At 35.2% G+C, this 5,511-nt stretch overlaps 1 non-coding gene across 1 annotated transcript; it reads left to right on the top strand.

Annotated features, from left to right (window-relative positions):
- The first annotated feature begins 5,033 nt into the window (after positions 1–5,033).
- Positions 5,034–5,141, top strand: LOC128032651 (small nucleolar RNA R71). Its single transcript, XR_008188901.1, has one exon. It is a non-coding gene; the product is annotated as a small nucleolar RNA R71 (small nucleolar RNA).
- Positions 5,142–5,511: the final 370 nt, after the last annotated feature.

Genomic DNA, 5,511 nt, shown 5'->3' with positions numbered 1-5,511 from the left:
AATACACTTATAGAGTATCACCCGTGTATCCATCGATGTTCTAATAGGTTCAACGGGCATAATTACTGATACTGATCATATGTATAAGCTAGTTTATTGCGTGAATTATATGGTCACTTATGTCGGTGAATGTGGTATGGATTTTGGGGTTTGATCAAGCTATGTGATATGGCTTGAGTTGGAAATGTTTAGTTTAGAATGGAAATATTATGTCTTATGTTCATTTTGCGGTCATTTTGATAAATGGTATTTTGGCATAATTGAGGTATGAATGGTGATATGTGGTTAAATTGTAAAGGAATATTTTGAATCATATGTATGACCAAATGAAATGGTCATTTTAGTATGTTTTATAATGTGTTGAAATGAGATATGAACAAATATTTGGATATAAAATTGATTTAAGAAATTACGTTGAATTTGGTATGTTTGGGATGGTATTTAGTAAATGTTCAATGTTTTACTGTTCCAAACTGTATTAAAGGTCCTGTAATGCCCTTACCTATTCCAGCGACGATTACGGGATAGGGATGTTGCACATATGAACAATGCTCTATGTCTACAGTCTGCTACAAGTATCTGTTGAGTACTTGCTCATATTATTCAATTACGGTCTAACTACTCCAACCTTTTCAGAATTAGATTAGTTTATGGGTATGCTGCATAGTTATCTATGTATAGGGATTGCACGCATACAATTTAGAAATAAAAAACAATTTAATGAAATAGTAAATTAATTCAGATTTGTGCTTCAACCATTAAAGAAAATAAAGGTGTCATCATGTAATCCCAACCCTATGAGATTTAGCAGGTAAAATTCAAAACCAAAATATCATCCAACATCATTTCAATCAAATCACTTCACGGAGGAATAGATTAAGAAATAACTGAAGAATTTTGGGAAGATGGCTTTCGCCAATCCAGACCACACTCTAGCGGCACAGTGTCCTGTGGTGGCTGAGAAGGACTGCCTTCATCTTCCTCTTTCTGTCTCTACTTAGCCGCTACCCTCTATTTTTGCCTAAGGATCTCTCCTCTTTTGTGTTAGCCCATTTAGGGTTTCCTCCAACCGATGATTTTCTTCCCTATTTTTTGGCAAATTTTTTTGGTACAAGTAGAGTTGGGCTAAAACTATTATGCGTTGAGTGTTGACTCGGTCTTCCTAGAATTGCCACAGCATTCGTGTTGGCAAACTGTCCAACCTTTTGCCATGACAAAACCTCATTCCTCTATTTCTTTCTCTGCATCCTCCACCTACCAATTACTACCAAACAAATCCTTCTCGCAAACAAGTAAAAGTAGCATAATAACATTTAAGCATAGTCCAATCTTCTTAATGTAATTCAATGAAAATTATGAATGGAATGTCCTAAAATGCAACTAAATTTACTTAAGTATAGGCAATTAGCTAGGTTTAAAGGCATGAAATATAACTCTTTTCAAGAGTTTTGACAACCCCAAACCTGGGTTATTGCTTGTCCTCAAGTAAAATATGCATGAATGCATGAATGTAAGAATTGCCATAGCAACATAATTACCTTTGGACTGTTAAACCATTTAAAGAGCATTTTGTACTTTAGTTCTCAGTAATCTTCTATGTCTAAAAATTTGATCAAGTTTCATAAGCTTATTTAGCAAAGGCAGTGCATAAAATTTGCCTTAAAAGAAAGAAAAATATTAAGTACTCAGGCAACTTTCACTATATCAAGTATCTTCTAATTTACTTAGTTCATCTTTTAACTAACTCAGTTTTCCTTTTTTTTATTCATCTGGCCTTATACATACCCAAACACATACATATTTGTTTATTATGCCTATTTTTTACTAGGGGATTTAGCTCGTCATATGATTCTTTGACTCGGCAATTACAATGAAGCATACACTAAATTGTTAAGTACTCGATCATGTCACAATTTGAATACTCACTCATGAAGCTAAGGCTTTTAACTAAAAAGATGGATGGAGCAAACAACTACCTCATTTGCTACTCAACCTATTACTACAGTGGAATGCCCCTATACTAATTTTTTTTTACACACTCATACTCAAACTTGCTTTTCTAATCAACAACACAATGGAGCAAACAAAATGTTGCTGACCTACCCAATAGTTCTAAGCATTGGCGTATTTATGGCATTTTTATATTATTTTTTTCTTGAATTCTGTTAAATATTTCCTATTTATTCATTGTTGAGTATTGCCATTGCACTGAGGTTAGCTTCAAGAATATCTAAGTTTATTAAAAGAAACTTACTATAGATCAATTGTAATTGGAATTAGAACATCCTAATTTTAGGGATCAATTTACGAACAAACTATCCTAAGCTAAAACCATCTAATCCACAGTCACAACTTTCAAAGTTTATTGAAGAATTATGGTCCTCATCGAACATCACAGACAAAAACACACTCATCACAGTCTAAAAAATTCCTGGCAGTCATATGTGTTATGGCAAAATAAATGATAAATGAACAAAAAGTTAAAACATGCTCAACTAACTATTTAATGCAATGCTAAATGCTGAACACACCCCCAAACCTAAAGGATGAATTGTCATCAATGCATGTACATATATGAATCATGAATGCAAGAACATATATATGTACATAATGAGATGTAATAAAGGGAGAAAAACTTCCCGAGCTTGGAACTGAATGGTAGTACTTTAATTGAGGCGAGTGGTCTTTTGTGCACTCATCTTATAACGCATTGTCCTTTTAAGTAAATTGAGTGTTACATCCTCCTATTTATTATCAATTCTGGTGAGTTCATCAATAATCTGATCGATCTTACGATCCTGTTCAGTCATTGGTTCAGTAGAAGGAGGTGGAACAGCCACAGTGCTATCCACTGGTGGTGCAACTGAGGGATTTGCTTCCTCTCCGTCCTCACAGTCAATCTCAATGTTGACAGACTCTATTTTCTCTGGTTCTTCCACTAGTTCTTTGGGTGCATTCTCTTCATTGGCAGTATTCATCTCAACGGGCTTTACGTCACCAACCCCTTCCCCTTCTATAGTTTATTAAACAAAGAAAATGATATAACTAAGAGAAATTTAAATCAACAAAATGAAATAAAAATAAAAATAAAAATAATTTTCAAAATGTTGAAGTTAAACATCTCGAAGATCAATGGACTATTTGTCTCGTTCTACATGAGCACCTCAGTAATGCTTCAAGCATTGTCCATTAACTTTAAATGTGTCCCCCGTTTTCATGTCCTAGACATCAATAGCTCCATGCTGATATACATGAGCTACCAAACATTGTTCACCAAAATTAAAAGGTCTATTTTGCTCCAGCAAAATGCACAAGGGTCTCCGTTCAAATGAATCTTCATCACTATCAAAATTGTTGTGGCAAAATCTCGTGAACTCTTCCTCTACTGCTGTTCTATCAAGTTAATGGCACGACATTCTTCATTCTCATCAGCACATTTTAGCACATTAAATACATTGAACGTGACCTACTTATCAGTCATCATCATGGTCAGTTCATCTTTCTGCACATCAATTAAAGTTCTACCTATAGAAAGAAAAAGTCTTCCAAGGATAATTGGTACATCTTTGTCAGCTTTACATTCTAAAATAATGAAATCGGCTGGAAAAATAAACTTATCTACTCGTACCAGAACGTCTTCAATTTTACCTTCTAGATGTGCGTAAGATCGATCAAATAGCTGCAACGTGACTGTTGTGGGTCTTGCCTTCCCAATTCCTAGCTTCTTGAAAATAAACAAAGGCATTAGATTTATACTTGCTCCTAAATCATATGACTCCTTACCAACATAGGAAAGTGAAACTCCATGGGTCTTTCAACTTTGGACGTAGTTTATTCATCAACATTGCTGTGCACCCTTCATTGAGAGTAACAGTCTTAAATTCTCCTAATCTGTGACAATATATCTTTCATAAATTTCACGTAATTGGGTAATTGCTCCAAAGCTTCAACCAGTGGTATGTTGATATGGAGTTGCTTCAATACATCCAAAAATATTTTGAACTGAACATCCTATTTAGAATTATGAAATCACTGAGGAAAAGGTAAATGTGGCTGTCTTTTAGGTTGCTGATATTGTTTTGTCGTAGCATTCTTATTGACAACATGTTTTGATTCTGCCATAAAATTTGGCTACTTATCCTTTATAGGTTCAGTATGTTTTTCAGATGACTTTGGGATCTTTACCTGGTTCTTATTCGAGTTATCCTCTCTTGCCGTGACATCTTGAGTAACGTCATCAAGATAAGTTCTGGTTCTAAGAGTGATGGCCTTGCACTGTTCCTTCCCTTGTGATCTTAAATTCTCGGTATCACTTGGCATTGCTCCTTGTAGTCTCGAATTTAAAACATTCATTATTTTCCCCACTTGATTCTTAAGAGCTCCGAGGGATGTAGCCTGACTCTAAATTACAACATCATTTTTGGCCATATATTCTATCAACAAGGCTTCAATGGAGGTAGAAAATAATGCTTAACCCTATAGAACATTTTATGTCAACATAGGATGATTATAACCTAGCAGTGTACTGTTGTCATTCTATCTTACGACATTATTTAGATTCTCCACACCTTGATTATTCCAACTAAAATTTGGATGCTGCTTCAACCTTGATTGTTGGTGTTGGAATAGGGGTTATTGTTCCGATTAAAATTACCCATGTAGTACACGGATGCTGGGTTTGATCGATATTCATCAAACACATGGTCTTCACCACAATAAACATACGATAGTTTGGTTTATTTCATCTCTTAGACTGGAGTAGGTGTCTTCATTGTTTTAATCATATTAGCCAAAGAAGATACCTGGGTTGTCAACGAAGTGATCGCGTCCAGCTCCATAATACCAACAGCTCTCTTGTCTGTCCCAACTCTTGTAGTAGGATATTGATAATCATTGTTAGCAATCTTTTCCAAAATCTCATATGCTTCATATAGAATTTATCCAATAGAGTACCATTTGAAGAGACATCAACTACCATCCTTGTATGCACATTCATTCCATTATAAAATATCTCCATCTGTGCCCAGTGCTGGAATCCATGCATCAGACATTTCTGAAGGAATTCCTTAAATCGTTCCCAAGCTTCATATAGTGTTTCATCCTTTAACTGCTCAAAAGATGTGATGTCATATTTGAGGGATTATACAGGAGCAAAAATCTCTAGCAAAGATTATTCCATGATGCCACTGTTCCCGACGACAAAGCATTTAGCCATGCTCTTGCACGATCTCTCAAAGAATATGGAAATAGTTTAAGCCGCAGGGCATCTTCAAGAACACCCTGTTGTTTAAACAAGTCACAAACCTCTAGAAAAAGTCTTAAATGCAGTCTTGGATCTTCATTAGGTAATCCAATACACTGTCCTACTATTTGTAACATCTGAAACTTTACCAGTTTCAGCTCGAATTGCTGAGATTGAATTTGTGGTCTGCCTATCCCTGAATTCAGATAATCCAAAATTGGTAAGAGTTGCTCTCGAATTGGTCTATCTCGGTCATCTATCACCCTACA

The sequence above is a fragment of the Gossypium raimondii genome, chromosome 1 (assembly GCF_025698545.1).
Source record: "Gossypium raimondii isolate GPD5lz chromosome 1, ASM2569854v1, whole genome shotgun sequence".
Taxonomy (NCBI): Eukaryota; Viridiplantae; Streptophyta; class Magnoliopsida; order Malvales; family Malvaceae; genus Gossypium; species Gossypium raimondii.
The sequence above is the reverse complement of the archived record's forward strand: the minus strand, read 5'-3'. Positions and strand labels throughout refer to the sequence as shown.